A 17,789-nucleotide genomic window follows, 5' to 3' on the forward strand; every position below is an offset into this window, starting at 1 on the left:
TGTGAAGGTCCAATATTCTCCCACTTTTCTGCGAAGAGGTCTCCTAGGAAGGACAAGCCAGACAGGTGGCTTGACTTGAAGGATACTGATTGTATCTTCCCCCTTGGGATCGTCGTGAGGATCAGAGGAGGAAATTCATGCAAAGTGCTTGGCACGGAACATGGCACACAGTGAGCGCCCACAATCAATGGTGGCTATTGTTCTGAGCATGGAAGGTCATTACCCCCAAGCAAGTGGGTTTTTTTTTTTCTTTTTTTCCTGTGCTGGAGATGGAACCCAGGGGTGCTCTACCCTTGAGCTACATCCCCAGTCTTTTTTATTTTTTTTTTTTTTTATTTTGAGACAGGGTCTCACTAAGGTGCCCAGGCTGACCTTAAACTTGAACTCTTCTGCCTTAGCTTCCCGAGTCCCTGGGATTCCAGGTGTGCGCCACCATGCTGGCAAGAAGAGCGCTTTCCACGCGGGATGCCCCTAACGGAGGGCAGGCCACACTTCCTGCACGTGTGCGAGTGTGTTGGTGGCGTAAGGGGGCAGAGAAAGGGAGGCCGGATGGGGCCTCCAGAGCCGCGGGTCTTTTGTTTCCTTGCCTGGAATGTCCACCGTGGGCCCTGGCGAATGAGCTGCGGCTGACCCTGGGTGGGAAAGCCCCTGCAGCTGAACTTCTCCTTGAAGCCTGGGCTCTGCCCCAGCCCTGGGTTGGGACACCTTGGCTTCTTAGAACGAAACGGAAAGCCCTCCGGAGAAACTCCACCACTTCCCCTTCCTCACTAAGAGGAACTTGGAGTTGCCCTGACAGGAAAGTCTTGGTGGGTCTTCTCGGAAGCCGCCACCAACTGAGCCACTGAGGAAAACCGCAAGTGGAGGACCAGGCTAGAGGCCAGGCAGGGGGAGGATCAGCCATTGCCAAAGCCTTCACCTCAGCCGCAGGCAGAACGGGGAAGCAGTCAACTCCTCTTCAGAGGGGCTTCGTGCTGCCCCCCCTGGCCCTGTGCTGCCCAAGGTCCCTTCCTAGTACCCACCAGCCAGGATGGTCCTGTGTTCAGCGTCAGGGACTCCCCAGCTCTATCTCCCACCCATCAAAGCGCCCAGCTCCCACCCCTCGGAGAGGCACTGACTCTCCTTGGAGGGACCGGGTGGGAGCTGTGCTGGGGTAGGTCACACCCTGGAGCTGCCTCGGACACCCTCGTGAACTGAAAACAGGGCATCAGCTGGGCACATGGGGATGCCTGACTTGGCAGGGAGGGCTGCAGGGACGGCTGTCCACTCTGGTCACTGCTAGACTGGAAACAGGCCTGTCTCTAGGGTTTGGGGCGCCTCACCAAGGACATATCCAAGGACAGCTGCTGTAGCCAGGAGGAACAGGTCACAGGGACACATCACATCCAAGGCCCAGCACCCCAAGGGACTGACAGACCCTTGGATCCTGAGTCCTAAGCTTTGGTACAAATGCGTCGGGATAGTGTCACACCAGAATCTGGCCACCACCTGTGGGGACAGAGTCCAGACTCTGCAGCTTGTGCAGGACCCTTTGCAGGAGCTGGGGTCTCCCTCCCAGCTCTCCCTGCAGGCTTGGCTCTGGCTGGCCCTTGCCCCTTGCCCCAGCCATCTCCTGATCAGTCTGAGACCAGGATTCCCTGGGGAAGGATTCCCTGCTCCAACCCTGGTCTGGATGGGTTGGGGTGCCTCCGTGACCTCGTGGGGTACATCCCTCTCGGGACCCTAATCCATTTCACCTTGTGATTACCGAGTCTCATGACCCTCACCCTGCCTGGAGGCTCCCTGGTGACAGCTGTGTAGGCTTGGCATATCTCAAAGAACATTTGATAAGGGAACAAATGAATAAATGAGAGAATTTGGTGCTACCAAGTCTTGTGGCTGAGGGCCCCACGTGTCCACAGGCTCAGACATCCACGTGTGGACAAGTACGCCCGCGTGCAGCGGGAGGAGACACGTGCCGCCGCCTGCCATGGTGATCCTGAGATGTGCCTCGGTAGGTCCGTGCATTTGTCCCCCGGCGTCACCAATGACGCTTTCTGGCCAGCAGGTGGCGCTGCGCCCCGCCTCTGCGGTGCTCGTCCACCCACACCACCGCCGGCTACCAGGACTGCAGAGGCCTCTGCAGGCTCACGCAGCCCACCTCCCTCATCCCACAGGGAACCTGGGATGCCTGGGTCTCCTGGGGAGTCAGTCCGTTTTTTCCCAACCTTGCAGACAGGGCTCCGGCGCGGCCGTGCCCCAACTCCAGTTCAAGCCCTGCCTGTGCAGTCTGCGCTAGCCCTGAGCCGGACCCAGCAGGGCAGCCGGCCGATGCAGCTGCAGAGCAGAGGTTAAAGGCATGGGTTCCAAGCGGGTTGTCATCCCAGTGACATCGGGAAACTGAGGCAAGAAGGATCACAAGTTCGAGACCAGCCTGGGCCACTAAGAGAACTACTGTACCAAAATAAAGGGGCTGGGGATGCCGCTCAGGGTGGAGCACTTGCCTAGTAGGTGTGAAGCCCTGAGTTTGACCCCCAATATCACAGGCAGACAGTCGCCGGCCCCACCTCCAGAGACCCAGACCCCCTCGGCCTGGGGTGGGACCTGGGAAGGTGTTTCTCCTGCTGCTCCTCCAGGGGACCACTTTGGGAATCACGATTTTTATAATCAAGTCAGGGGAGACACTCCATTCACCAGCAGGGCCTCCCACGAGGACAGAATGGAGGCCGAGGAGATGGGGGGCCACTCCAAGGCTGCAGGGGTCTGGAGAGAGCCGATGCTCGGCCTAGGCGGCGGGAAGGGGAGAAGGAGGGCCACGTGGAGCTCGCTCTGTCCTGCAGCAACTGTTCCCGCCCCGCCCCGCCGGGCGCCTGCAGTCCTTCGGGGGGGGGGGGACCAGGGCGCGGGCCGGCGGGGACTGCCTCAGTCCACGTGGCCGCAGCTTTCCCTGGAAGAGATGGGCTGGTCGGTTCTCGTTCCTGCCTGGCCTCGGCAGCGCCTCCGCTTCTGGGAACTCACATTTCCTCTCTTTCCTTTTTTAAAACGAGATTTTAATCACACTGTCAGAAAGGTAACTCGAGGCCATCTTAGAACATCAATACAATGCAGAAAAGTGTAAAAAAGAAAATGATAGTGATCCAAGATCCGGAGAAAATCGTGGTTAGTTTTTTTCTGGGCTGGGAGTGCAGCTCTGGTAGAACCTTTGCCCGGCATGCTGGACACCGGGGGTTTGATCCCTGGCAATGAAAAAAAGGGGGGAGAGTTTAGTGTATTTCTTTTCTGTATATGTGTCTGCCTCTGCAAAATATTGCATCCACTTGACATTGTAGCATAAGTCTTGTCCTTTGACATTAAAACTCTTGGGAGAGCTGGGTTCTGTGTGCGTACCTATAATCCCTGCTACTTGGGAGGCTGTGGCAGGGGAATTTTGAGTTCAAGGTCAGCCTCAGCAATTTGGCAAGACTCTGTCTCAAGGGGCTGGGGGTGTAGCTCAGTGGTAGAGCACTTGTTTAGCAGGGGTTCAATCCTCAGCTCTGCAATAATAATAATAATAATTCGGCCACAAAATTCAAAGTAAGAAGGGTTGGGATGTAGCTCAGTGGTACAGCACCCCTGGGTTCAATCCCCAGCACCAGAAACAAAACCCAAAAAACCCTCTTAAGAAACATGAATCTGGGGCTCGGATTGTGGCTCAGTGGTAGAGCGCTCGCCTACCATGCATGAGGCATTGGGTTCTATCCTCAGCTCGTAAATGTAAAATAAAGATATTGTGTCCACTTAAAACTAAAAGATAAATATTAAAAAAAAGAAAGAAAGAAAGAAACATGAAACCTGAGGTTGGGCACAGTAGTGCACACCTGTAATCCCAGCAGCTGAGCTGCGACAAGAGGATCACAAGTTCAAAGCCAGCCTCAGCAAAAGTGAGGTCCTAAGCAACTCAGTGAGACCCTGTCACTGAATAAAATACAAAGTAGGTCTGGGCATGTGGCTCAGTGGTTGAGTGCCCCTGAGTTCAATCCCCAGTACCCTCCCCCACGCCCGCCCACACACAAAACCTGAATCTGTCAAGTGCAAGGTTCAAGGATGGGTCCACTTGGTTTAAACAGGTCCTAGCTGTTGGACCGCAGGCTGTTTATTTATTTATTTAGCTCTTCTCAATAACTCTGCAGTGAAGGCAGGAGGCCGGGTGCTTCCTTCATTTCTGATGGCTTGCTCAGGAGAACTTTCTAGAAGGGGACTCACTGGTCAAAGGGCATTAACACTTTCCAAAAAGGCTGCACTGGTAGATGGTACCAGCCAGGGTGGGAGTGTGGTGGCAGTCTGCTGGGCCCAACTCACATCAAACCTGGGCAGAGTTGACCTCCTCTTCTCGGAGCCCAGATTGTCTTGACCCCTCACCCTCCCCTACCCCATGGTCAGCCTGGGACTACCTTCAAAATACCTCCTGCTGGATGCCTGGGGCACAGCTGTAATCTCAGTTTGAGGCCAACGTGGGCAAGTTAGCAGGACCCTGTGTAAAAATAAAAATTAAAAAGTTGGGGTGGGGGGCCTAGGGATGCAGGTCAGCGGCAGAGCACCCCTGGCTCCCATTCCCAGTGCTCCAGAATACATCCTCCATGAAGCTCTCCTTCCCTGGCCACCACGACCACCGACCACCGATAGCTCATTGCCTCTCCCAGACCCCTGCCCCCTTAAAGCCTCCACAGCACCAGAGTGACTGTTTTACTACACTTGATCCTAGCCAGAGGCCAAGAAGTGACCAAAGCAATTCTTTTAAAACCTAGCTCAAGGGCTGGGGTGTAGCTCAGTGGCAGAGCATTTGCCTAACGTGTGCATGGCCCTGGGTTCCATCTCTGGCACTACTGAGGGGAAAAAGGGTGGGGGGGACCCAAGGTCAGCTCAGATCAATTCTCAGCTCAAAAATCTTCCAGCCTTTCCCATCCCACTTGGAGTGAGGGGTGGGGTAAAGACCTTACCTTGAACTACAAGCCTCTAGGATCTGTGCCTTCCCACTCCCATTGCCTCCTTCCTACCAGTCTAACTCACCGCCACTGCTCTTCCCTACTAGATTCCCTTCTTCCCTCAAAGCACCTCCAAGCACATTCCTGCCACAGGGCCTTTGCACATGTTGCCCCCACCCCCACCTTTGTTTCCTCAGACATTTACAGGGCTCTTCTGTTTGAAAGTTATACATAACCACAAGCAAATATTTTGGAAAGGCCCTCCTTAAGCACCCCCTCTAAAATAGCACCCTGACTCCTGTTTGTTCTCTTACCTCAGTGGTGTTTCTGCAGAACACTGCTCCCTGATTGGATTACTATCTGCCTTCCCCAGGACAAGAAAGCCTCCGTGAGGGCAGCAGTCTGTGTTGTTGGCTTCTGGATCCCAGCACCTGGTAGACTGCAGGTTCACAGTAGGTGCTCAGGGAACACTGCAGAAGGGATAGCTGAATGAATGGTGCCTGTTGTGACTCCCCTCCAGACGCTGCCTGATACCTCTAGGTCCCCAGCTGGTAGGCTGTGCCTGGCATGGGGTAAGCACCATGTAACGTCTGCCGTACAGATGAAGAGGGCAAGGAACTCAAGGCGGGCGCAAGAGACCACAGCCCAGGGTGGAGATTCAGAGGCACCCCTGCCACTCGCCGTCAAGTGACCTAGGACACGTCGCTCACCGCTTTAAGCCTTTATCATCTATAAAATGGGCGTGACGATATCTGTGCTGTGGGCATCACTGCGCCTGGCCAGTGAGGATTCGATGCCAAACATAGGCCAGAGGAGCCTTGCCCACGTCCAGCCCCTCCATGAGGCTGCAGGGACCTCAGTCTTGCCGGGGTGACACTCCTTCCTTGACCCCAGAGAGCCCCATAGAGAAAAGCCTGTGTGCCCAGGGCCTGCTGGTGTCTCCATGCCGGTCCCCTCCTGGGATGACAGCAGCCCTTGACACTGAGCTATGGCTGACCGTCTTTGCTATAGACACAAACAACTCCAACTTTAGTCTTGGGCTGTTTGGTTCTGGGGAGGGAGGGCCTCAAGTGCCCCACCTGAGGGGGCGGGAGACACTCTGCATTGGCCAAGGTCACCAGGGGACTGGGACCTGGCCAGCCTCTTCCCAGGCATCTGCTGCTTGCCCTCGCCACATGCCCTGGGCTGCGGGGTGAGGTCTGGGGACCCACCTGCGTTCCTTGCTCTGTGTGTCCATGATCTCATCTCAGCCCTGCAGCCACCCACAGAGCAGGAGACTCTGCCGTGTGCTGCAGATGAGGGTAAGAGGCTCTGCCCTGGCATGGTCAGCTGGCCTGGGCTCGGGCAGGCGCCCTCATGGGCCCTGGGCTCCAACCAGACAGGAGTACCGTGGTGGTGGAGGTCACCCCACCATTGATCCTATCCCTACACTTAATGAACTGACTGATGGACCCTCCTGCAGGCCGCTGGTCCGTGGAGGGTCCTAGCGCTGGCCAGACTCAGCTGTCTTCCCTCTGTCGTCCCAGGGACTCAGAGAGGGCTAGTTGACAAACAGGCCCTGGCAAGGAGGGGCGTGGGCCGAGTGAGCGAAACTCCTTTTAGGAAGATCTCAGGGCCAAGGTTGAGAAACCAGAGTCCTGCCAAGGCCTGGGGGCGTGGAGAGCCCAGGTGAACCACTCAGTCCTCAGGAATGGGTGGGTCTCCAGAGGAGGAGGACACTTCCTCCACCCAGTCCAGGGTCCTGCTCAATCCTTACTGAGGAGTTTCCTGGCGACAGGCAGTGACCTGTCGGCTGCCTGTGTGGGAAGCCGCTTGGCGTGGCTCTCACCGTCTCATTAGCGGTGATTCACCCAGGACTCACCTGGCTGTCGGAGACCTGTCCCACTGTGCTGGAACCAGCTGGGTAGGCACGCTTGGAGGGCTGGGACCTCGATCCTCTTGCTCTCCCTCCTCCATGGTGCCCAGGGCAGGGCTGGCCAAGAGCACAGTCAGAACTCAGAATTCTTTCACTCAACCAACAAGTATTTATTGCACACCTACTCGATGCCAGCCATTGTGAGGGGTGCTGGGGATACAGAGTGAGCCAGGCAGACCCAAATCCTGCCCTCCTGGGACCCACATTCTTGTGGGGAAAGTCAGTTACACTTGACCACTGAGCCACATCCCCAGCCCTGTTTTGTATTTTATTTATTTATTTATTTTATTTTTTTTTTAAAGAGAGAGAGAGAGAAGAGAGAGAGAGAGAGAGAGAGAGAGAGAGATTTTCAATATTTATTTTTCGCTTTTTGGCGGACACAACATCTTTGTTTGTATGTGGTGCTGAGGATCGAACCCAGGCCGCACACATGCCAGGCTAGCGCGCTACCGCTTGAGCCACATCCCCAGCCCTTGTATTTTATTTAGAGACAGGGTCTCACTGAGTTGCTCAGCGCCTTGCTTTTGCTGAGGCTGGCTTTGAACTCAGAGATCCTCCTGTCTCAGCCTCCCAAGGCACTGGGATTAAGGGGTGTGCCACCGCACCCGGCTTTTTTTTTTTTTTAACTGGGGATTGAATCTGCGGGAGCTATACCATGGAGCCACATCCCAGCCCTTTTTATTTTTTATTTTTGAGACAGGGTCTCACTACATTGCTAAGGGCTTCACCTAAATTGCTGAGGCTGGCCTTGAACTTTTGATCCTCCTGCCTCAGCCCCCTGGGGTAACGGGCATGCGCCGGCGCAGTGTCCGAGAAACTCTTGAAGAGGGTGGGCGCTGTGCAGGCAAACGCCTCCCTGTGGGGAGGACGCTTCAGGAGCAGTGCGGAGACCCTGTCTGAGCTGAAGCAAGTGGGCAAGGGGAGGGGCAGAAGCTAGGGCAGAGAGGCAGGAGGGGCCCTGCGCGGGTCCAGGCGGTCTTTGTAACAATTTTGTCTTGAATTTGGTAAAAATGTTCCCAGGTTCCCCCAGTTGAACCCAAGACCAGTTCCCAGCCTTCTCGGCCCAGCTCAAAGCTCGAGCTAACTCAAGGGTCAGGGGTGATCTCCCTGGGAGGGGACCCTCCAGCAGGGTCCGGGTGGCAGAGGGAAGCTGGCTGTGAAGAGTATGAAGAGGACCCAGGCTGTCTGGAGAGCAAGCACCTGCTACAGAGAACTTCTGTGGGAGGGGGAAGAAACAGCTGGAGCTGAAAAAGCTCCGCCCACCCCACCCGGGGGTCCGTGCAGGCTCCTCTTGACCACACCCCGTGGACGCTCAGGACTCTGCCCCACTCTCTACTCTGGGCCTTTGCACATGCTGTCCCTCTGTGCTCTGGTCCTTCCCCTGTGCGTCCTCACTCATTCTGCAGATCTCGACTTGGACACCAATTTCTTCCCAACTGGTCCTGGAGTCTCCAGAGCAGGTGCTCCTCACAGATGCCACCATAGGCCCAGCATATGATGCATTTTTTATGGTGTCAGAATTGTCCACTGAGGGTTCTGGCTTCTCTGTGAGACCATGGCATTCGTGGGGTGGGGACCGTGTTGGGGATTTACATCGTCCAAGTCCAGCGCAGAGCCTGCCGCGGCGTGGGTGCCCAGATGAGTGAGTGTGTGAATGCCCATGAGGACGCAGAGCCCTCGGAGGTTCTTGAGCAGAGTGACAAGATCAGAATCATGTTTTAGAAGGTGACTCCGAGTCAGGTGTGTGTGTGTTGGGGTGGGGAGGGTTGGAGGAGGCGATATTCCCAGACTAACTTACTGCAAAAGACCTAGCAGGACCAAGGAAGAATGGAGCAAGGTTAGACTCTAGGGGCCAACTCCTGGAAGTGGCAGGACCCGCAAGATCTAGGAGTGGTTTTTGGAAGGGACTGCAGAAGAACCTGGTGGTCACCAGCCCTGTTAAAATATCTTATTGAGAGACAGCGTCTGGCTGAATTGCTAGAGTCTCACTAAGTCGCTGAGGCTGGCTTTGAATTTGTCATCCTCCTGCCTCAGCCTCCCGAGCTGCTGGGATTACAGCAGTGCGCCACTGTGCTGGGCCTTGCTGATGTGGTGCCTGTGGAGGGAAGCCTTGGGCACAACAAGGTAGCACAGGGACTATAAGCTCAGGCCTTGGAGCCCCCTATGGGTTTGATCCCACCCCCTCTATGCAACATTGGGCAGATTTCCTCAGCCTCTCTCTTCCTCAGTTTACCCATCTATAGACTAAGATGAGGTAAGACTAAGGATGAGAACTAGTCACTGCATTTCATGGGCTCCACGATGATTAAATTTGATTCTCATTCTAAAATTTCTGAAATCAAGGGGAATCTTAAAAACCACTGGCATGCTGGGAAGTGCTGGTGTACACCTGTAATACCAGACTCAGGAGGCTGAGGCAGGAAGATCCCAGCTTCAAGTCTAGCCTGGGCAACTTGGTGAGACCCTGTCTCAAATAAAAAAAATAAAAGGACTGGGGATGTGGCTCAGTGATTAACCTCCCCTAGGTTCGATCCCTGGTACCAGGAAAAAAAGAAAAATCACCGACACATGACCGGTTAATGGACAGCACTCTAGTGGTACATCAATAATGCCATAGCTAATGATTGACAGAACTTGGGGTCTGATGGAACAAAAACACACGTACCAGTACCTGACATGTTGTAAGGGCTGAATCAATGTCCTGTTATTCCTGTCATTATTTGCTTTTGGAGTATTGTTCAAGATACAAGGTAACGAATACCCATTAAAATAGGGACAAATATAATTTGGAGCTAATATAGAAAAGGAGTTATTATCATTAGATAACAGGGATTGAACTCAGGGGCACTTGACCACTGAGCCACATCCCCTGCCCTTTTTTGTATTTTATTTATTTATTTATTTATTTATTTTTAGAGACAGGGTCTCACTGAGTTGCTGAGGGGGCCTCGCTAAATTGCTGAGGCTGGCTTTGAACTCACAATCCTCCTGCCTCAGCCTCCCAAGCTGCTGGGATTAAAGGCGTGCACCATGGCGCCAGGAGGAGTTAATTTATAAGTAGATATAAAAGGGAAAAAATTTGAGTAATTTCCCCCAAAAAGCACCCAAAACCTAATGCTTCCTCCCACAGAATTCTGCTAAAGTTCCAAAAAAAAAAAAAAAAAAAAAATCTTTAAAAATTCCTCCTTTACGATGAGGACCAGAATTCCTGGCTCCCCCACCGGCAGGGGGAACCAGGGCACGTCCCCAGATGACTGGGGGTGTTCCCTGTGTCCTTGTGAATTTCCCTGAGTCACCATTACTCACTGCCCACAATCAGGGCCCTGCTCCCTTCCAACCGGGAGGCTGACACTCAGGGACCGAGGGCTGTCTTCCAACAACAACGTGATTCTGAGTGTTCTGCACGGGCTGCAAAACGCGCCCTGCCCGCGAGAGCAGGGTGACCCTCACCAGCGTTTTATTTTTGGCCTCCCGGGCTGTCCTGCCCACTGACTTGGCAGGTCCTGGGCGAGACGCCCTGTTTGCTCTCCTCGCTTAAATACCCGTCTGGAGCGGGCCCCGCCCCCGGGGCCCCGCGGCGTGGAGACGGCGGGCCTGGGGGCGGGGCCTCGGGGTGGGCGGCGCCCGAGCCTCGGTCTCGCGCAGAGGGTGGGAGTCCGCCCCCGGGAGCTGCGAGCGCGGTGCTGGGGGCCACTCCCCCTGGGCTCGGCGCGCCCCGCCCTGTTCTGTGCTCTCTTACTCTGGTGAGGCTCAAGCACAGGGCAGATTTGCTCCTGGGTTTGGGGAACTGAGGCACAGAAGTCCGGCCACACGCAGGCATTGTGCACAGGTTCGGATCTAAGAGCGTCTGGATGGGAGTTTTGGGGCCCCACAGCCAAAGTGCCTGCCCCCGTGGGCTCTCAGCTAGAGGAGAGGCAGGACAGGTGTGCCCCTGGGACTCTTGCAGGGAACGCAGCTGGCCAATTAGCCATTGGGGGGGGGGGTCTCTAGACAACTGCCTGTGTCTAGGCCCCCACGTGTCAAGTGTGCAGTTTTCGGCATCACAGCCCAATCCCATGGCCCTCCTTGTACTGGCCACTCCAGTCCAGAGCCCTAAATTACAGTGGCCCTGTTGACTGGCGAGATCCAGTGAGCCGGGTTTCTAGGTAGGGGTTGGCACCCGGACAGTGTCCGAGCCTCAGGACACACTGCCTCTGTCTCAGGGAGTCCCCATCTGCATGGGGAAGTTGGAATTCACAAAGATGAAGCCAGGGCTCCTCCCCAGCACAGCTGTGCGGACCAGCAGCATCCCGAGGAGGCAGGAGGCAGGGGGCAGCTTCCCCCACCCCTGTGCTGCAATTGCAACCAGGCCTCACGTACACTAAGGCAAGCGTTCCACTCCGAAGCCACATGCTCAGCCCCCCTTTTTATGTTTTATTTTGAGACAGGGTTTCACTAAGTGTTACCCAGGCCGGACTTGAACTTGCCATCTTCCTGCTTCAGCCTCCTGAGGAGCTGGGATTACAGGCTTGTGCCACCACACCCAGCTCCACCAGGCTTTGATCAGAACCACCTTTATTTTATATAAAGGCATTTTCCTAAGGGAGCCTCAAGCCTCTGCCTCCATGGAGTTCCCCAGTCCCCAGCCTTCCCATGGTCTTCGGCATGGAAAGGAGCTGTTCCCTTGTGTGTCTCATCCATGTGAGTGTGACTTCCTAAAGCCAGGGCTGGGTCCAGATCCCCTTGATCTGCCAGCACAGTGCTTAGTAAGCACATCTCTTAAGCCATACCTGGCACCTAGTACTGTGCTACCTCACTGATGTCTTCCACGAGCTAGGAGACAGGGTTCAGCATTTCCATGTATGACCCTCATTTTAAAGATGAACAGAAGCCGGGCTTGGGGGCACATGCCCGTTATCCCAGCAGCTCAGGAGGCTGATACAGGAGGATCGCGGGTTCAAAGCCAGCCTCAGCAACAGTGAGGCCCTAAGCAACTCAGTGAGACCCTGTCTCTAAATAAAATACAAAAAAGGGCTGAAGATGGGGCTCAGTGGTTAAGTGCCCCTGGGCTCAAGCCCTGGTACCAAAAAAATAAAGATGACCGGATCGAGGCCCAAAGAGATGAGCAGCCCTGTCTGCGGCAGCAGTAGCCAGTAGCAGATGTGTGCTATCAACCAAGGTCTGTGTAACCCCAGAATCTCAGTCCTTGACCCCTGTCCCCTGCTATGTGCCCGCGGGTACTGGCGGGTGAGATGCTTGGTAAACTGCTGTTGGGATCTGTGACTTCACGGAGCAGCCCTTGAGCTTGTGGTTTTTGTTCTCATTTTAAAGATAAGGAAACTGAGGCTCAGGAAGACTTGAAAACTTGCCCAGTAAGTGGTTGAGCCCCGTCAGGTTTTTCCACGCCATGCTCCACCTGCCACTGTCCTTCCACCTGTCTCTCCTGGGCAGCACCTGAACTTTCAACCTAACTTTTCACCCAGAAGCAGAGCTTCTGGGCCTCCTCGGGTTGGGCAGTACCCCAGCCTTGTCACCTCGGGTACCCCAGGCATGTCACCTTGAGACTTTGGCCCTGGAGGGATTGTGCCTCAGGGCTCCTCCCCAAAGCTCTTTCAACAGAGCCTAAACCACCCTGGTTTGCACTGCTCCACAGCAGTTTCTTCACCAAGGGTGACCTTGGGACAGATGACGAGAGCAAGATAACAGTGGCGTGAGGTGGCTGAAGAGGAGGAGGAGGGCAGGGGCTACTCGGGAAGATCCAGTTTGCCCTGGAGGACGCCCCTTTCCTTGGTGGCATCTGCTGGGCCAAAGCAAATAAGTAGTGTCCTTGGTGGGCCTCGGAGGGGCGAGGGCCAGGGCAGGAGGAGCTCTCACACTGGAGGCACCAGCATCTCCTCTTGGCACCCACACCAGGATCATGGGGTCCCAGGTAAAGCCTCTAGATGCTTGGCCAGCCCAATAATCACACTTAGGAACATCACTGGAGAGCTGAGAAGAAATCCTAATCATTTTGCAGAAAAGGACTCTGTGTACTTCACACCCATGATGATGGCCAGGATCAAAACCAGAATCAGGTCACAGCCGCAAGAAAACCTGACGAACACAATATAATACAAATACTTTAGCAAGTTCTTTTATTTTCTGTTTACCTTTTCTTGGGGGGTGGTAACCAGGGGTTGAACTCAGGGGCGCTCGACCACTGAGCCATGTTCCCAGCCCTATTTTGTATTTTATTTAGAGACAGGGTCTCACTGAGTTGCTTAGGGCCTCACTGTTGCTGAGGCTGGCTTTGAACTTGCAATCCTCCTGCCTCAGTCTCCCAAGATGCTGGGATTACAGGCATGTACCACCACGCCAGGTTTATTTTCTGTTTACCTTTACCTACTTGTTCTGATTTGTCTTTTACCAATTTAAAAGACCCATAATATTTGGATACTTTCATCTGTCCCTTCAATCTTATAATTCAGGTGAAACACACACACACACACATTTGTGTACATACATGACTGAATTTTCTCCTCAACTTGGGAATCTTTGGCCAACCACTCAGCATTTTATTAAATTATTTGGGTTATGTTTTTATTACTATGACTTAGTAGTTTAAAAGTAGTATTGTGTTCACTATATTAGATAAAAATTTACAATAAAATTAAAGCATTAGGGAGGTTGGAGAGAAATTGAAACCTCGTGACTGCTGGGATTATGAAAATGTCCAACCACGTGGGAAACAGTACAGTGACCCTTCAAAATATGAAAGATAAGCTGGGTGTTGGGCGCTGTGGTGCATGCCTGTAATCCCAGTGACTTGGGAGGCTGAGGCAGGAGGATAGCAAGGTCAAGGCCAGCCTGTGCAACTCAGCAAGAGCTTATCTCAAAATGAAATAAAAAGGTCTGGGGATGTTACCAGTGGTAGAGCTCTCCTGGGTTCAATCTCCCAGTAGTATCACAAAAAAAAAAAAATTAAATTAAAAATTTCAAAATATACATACGTATGTTAAAGATAGAAATAACATATGAACTAGTAATCCCACTTCTGGGTATGTATCCAAATGAACTGAAATCAGGATTATGAAGAGCTATTTTCACTCCACTGTTCATTAAGCACTGCTGGCAATAGCTAAATATGGAAGCAAATGAACTGTCTTAGCTGATGCCGGGATAAACAAAATACAGTACACACATGCAATGGACTATTATGCAGTCTTAAAAAGGAAGGAATCCTGTCATATCTACAACATGGATAAACTGAAGACAGAATATTAAGTGAAATGAGCCAGTCACATACAAAAAAGTACTGTATGATCCCACTATAAGAGGGTTTCTGGGGCTGGGGCTCAGCAGTAGAGGGCCCGCCTAGCACGTTCGAGGCCCTGGGTTCGATCCTCAGCACCACATAAAAAAATAAATAAAATAAAGCTATTGTATCCAACTACAACTAAAAACCATTTTTTTAAAAAAAGAGGTGTTTCTGAACTTGGAATGGAACCACCATTTGACCCAGTTATTCCACTCCTGGGTTTATACCCAAAGGACCTAAAATTGGCATACTACATGACACAGCTACATCAATGTTTAGAGCAGCTCGACTCACAATAGCTAAACTGTGGAACCACCCTAGGTGCCCTTCAGTAGATGAATGAATAAAGAAAATATGGCATATATACACAATGGAATATTACTCAACATTAAAAAAGAATGAAATTATGGCATTTTCAAGTAAATGGATGGAGTTGGAGAATATCATTCGAAGCCAAAGAAGCCAATCCCAAAAAACCAAAGGCCATATGTTCTCTCCGATGAGTGTATGCTGATCCCTAACAGAGGGGTGGTGGAATGAAGGAACTTTGGATCATGCAGAGAGGAGTGAGGGGAGGCGAGAGTGTGTGGAGATGGGAAGGACGGTGGAATGAGATGGACATTAGTACCCTATATCCTTGCACGATTGGACTACTGGTGTGACTCTACACCATGATCAGCCAGAAGGAGAAGTTGGGCTGCATTTGTGTACAATGTGTCAAATGCATTCTACTGTCATATACAACTAATTAGAACAAATAAAAAAAGAGGTGTTTCTGCTTCAAACTCATAGAGACAGAAAGTATGGTGGAGATTGCCCAGGAATGTGTGGAAGGGGAATTAGAGAGTTGCCATTTAATGGGTACAATTTCAGTTTGGGGAGATGAAAAAATTCTGGAGATTTGTTGTATAACAGTGTGAATATGCTTCACATTGAACTCTATTCTCTCTCCCTTATTTATTTATCTATTTATTTACTTTTGTGCCAGGGGTAGGACCCAGGGGCGCTTAACCACTGAGGCACATCCACAGCCCCTTTTGTATTTTATTTTGAGACAGGGTCTCCTGAGTTGCTTAGGGCCTCACTAAGTTACTGAGACTGGCTTTGAACTTATGATCCTCCTACCTCAGCCTCCTGAGCTGCTGGGATTACAGGCGTGAGCTGCTGCACCCGGCTCAGCTCGATCTCTACTCTTAAAAATGGTTAAAATGGGGGCTAGGGTTGTGGCTCAGTGGTAGAGCACTTGCCTAGCATGTGAGAGGCACTGGGTTCGATTCTCAGCACCATATACAAATAAATGAAAAAATAAAGGTCCATTGACATCTAAAAATTTTTTTAAATGGTTAAAATGATAAAGTTTATGTTTTTTGTTTTCTCCACAATTAAAAATATTTTTTTTTCCATATGTGAAGGTGCACATCAGTAATTGCAACATCTCAGGAGGCTGAGGTGGGAGGCCTGCATCTGGGTTCAAGGCCAACTTGGGCAACTTTACTGTGCCTGTGGCAAAATGGAAAGGGCGGGGTGTGGCTTGGTGGCACCATGCTCACCTACTGTGTGTGAGGCCCTAGGTTCAGATTCCAGTATTGCAGGCTCTAAAAGTGGAATGAGTTCTTAGAAAATGGGGATCTCTTAATTTCCTCGGGTTGGAGGAATTCATGCTCTTGACCAAGCTAGGCATTTTATATTTGCTACTTTCTTTAATTCCTACCACAGGTTAATGTGGAAGGCCACCTCCGGATTGAGGGCTCCAGTCAGTGCCTCCTGAGGGGAGCTCCCTGTCTTCTTGAAAACCTTTAAAGTGAGTGCTCCCCATTTCCTCCAACTGACCATAAGTTCCTTGGTGACCGGCCACAGGTTTCTTGACCTGCTAGAGGACTCAAGTTCAATGCTGGACACATGGTGTTAGTGGTTAGCAAACACTAGAGAATCAGCTGATTTTTTTTGTAAACTTTTCAAAGTGCCAAAGTGGATTTTCACAGGAATCCCAGTAATCCCAGCGGTTTGGGAGGCTGAGGCAGGAGGATCACAAGTTCAAAGCCAGCCTCAGCAACTTAGTGAGTCCATAAGCAACTCAGCGAGACCCTGTCTCTAAATAAAATATAAAAGGGGCTGTGGATGTGGCTCAGTGGTTAAGTGCCCCTGGGTTCCACCCCTGGTACAAAAACAAACAAACAATTGGAGCACTTTTTAGCTCCCAAAGCCCTTTCATATACAGTGGCCTGTTTGCTCCTGGTGGAGTCCCCGGTGAAAGAGATCATTATCATCTCCATTTTTCAGATGAGGAAAGCTAAGCCCAGAGGGACATGTCCAAGTTCGCACAACCCAAAGTGCAATTACTGGAGGCACATCCCAGACTCTGGTGTCCGAGCAGGGTGGGATCCCTGGCTCTCTCTGGGGTCTGGGTCTAACCCCTGCTGTGCTCACCTGCAGCCTTGGTCCCTCCCAGATAAACACAGGACAGTCCTGAAGGCAGGAGGCACCTTTCTTGGGACTCTAGTTGCCGCTCTGAACACTAAGTCAAGTGCCGGGTGCCAGTGCATGTCACTCGGGGGCATTCCCAGCCCCGGGAGAGAGCTGGTCAGAGGGTCGGGCTGGAGGCCAACGGCAGGGAGGGCTGGCAGCTGGCACAGACGGGGTCAGGCTGGGGACACAGGGCCCTGGTGCCCTGAGAGCCAACCAGGTCTGCCATCCAGGGCTGGAGATCTGGCTAGAGGGGCTGGAGGTGGGGTGCAGATGAGGCTGCTGGTTCTCTGCCCCGTTTCCCATCGAGGCCCAGGGCAGACCTCTGTGAGGCTCTGGCTCAGGGCGAAGGCAGGAGACAACCTGCAGATGGGGGCCACGGGACGGCTCCCCAGGGGCCAACCACATCTGTTTGGGCCTTTCATTATGAAAAATTTTTCCTCTGATTACAAAAGTATCTTGTATTCACAATAGAAAAAATGAATACCACCAAAACCCTCATATGCACAAAATAAAAACCACCCGTAGTGCCATCTTTTCTTTAACTCCATAAAGTACAAAAGTTAAAAAGCAAATGCCCCATCCCCTCCCTCCCAGCTCTCCCCACGGCCCTGTGCGCAGAGGTCAGTGTGACGGCAAACCCTGAGGGCTTCTTCTCTCTTCTCCTCCCTTGGAAGGGAACCGGAGCTGAGCTTCCCAGGAGGGGACAACTCAGTCACTGTGTAATCCCAGGTGCTAGGGAGGCTGAGGCAGGAGTATCACAAGTTTGAGGCCTGCCTCAGCAACTTAATAAGATCCTGTCTCAAAATAAAGAGTCAAATAGGGCTGGGGATATAGCTCAGTGGTAAAGCCCCTCTGGGTTCAATCCCCAGGCCTCACACATGCTCTGCCACTACACCGCACCCCCAGACCTATGGTTTAATTTTTTAAAAAATTATATTTATGGATCTCCCCGTTATAAAAGAAACACATATTTTTGTAGAAAAAAAAAAGAAAAGCATAACTAAGAAAACAATATTTGCTCATAAAATATCACTGCTGCTATCTTTCATTTTTTTGCGGGGGGGGGGGCAAGTACCAGATATTTGAACATTCAGGGGAACACTTAACCACTGAGCCACCTCCCCAGCCCTATTTTGGTATTTTATTTAGAGACAGGGTCTCGCTGAGTTGCTTAGGGTGTCACTAATGTTGCTGA

The 17,789-nt window shown here is 52.2% G+C and overlaps 1 long non-coding RNA gene across 3 annotated transcripts; it reads right to left on the reverse strand.

The window, feature by feature from the left end:
• Nucleotides 1–3,004: 3,004 nt before the first annotated feature.
• On the reverse strand, nucleotides 3,005–16,628 carry LOC107143863. Of its 3 annotated transcripts, XR_007348433.1 has the most exons (5): nucleotides 16,556–16,628; nucleotides 6,799–6,909; nucleotides 5,252–5,407; nucleotides 4,407–4,486; nucleotides 3,005–3,212 (listed from the first exon to the last, which is right to left on the reverse strand). It is a non-coding gene; the product is annotated as an uncharacterized LOC107143863 (long non-coding RNA). The 3 variants fall into 3 exon arrangements; XR_001503730.2 differs by lacking the exon at nucleotides 16,556–16,628 and having other exon boundaries at nucleotides 6,799–7,105; XR_007348434.1 differs by lacking the exons at nucleotides 6,799–6,909; nucleotides 16,556–16,628 and adding an exon at nucleotides 6,149–6,723.
• Between the last annotated feature and the right edge of the window lie 1,161 nt (nucleotides 16,629–17,789).

Source organism: Marmota marmota, unplaced genomic scaffold (assembly GCF_001458135.2).
Source record: "Marmota marmota marmota unplaced genomic scaffold, marMar, whole genome shotgun sequence".
NCBI classification, from domain to species: domain Eukaryota; kingdom Metazoa; phylum Chordata; class Mammalia; order Rodentia; family Sciuridae; genus Marmota; species Marmota marmota.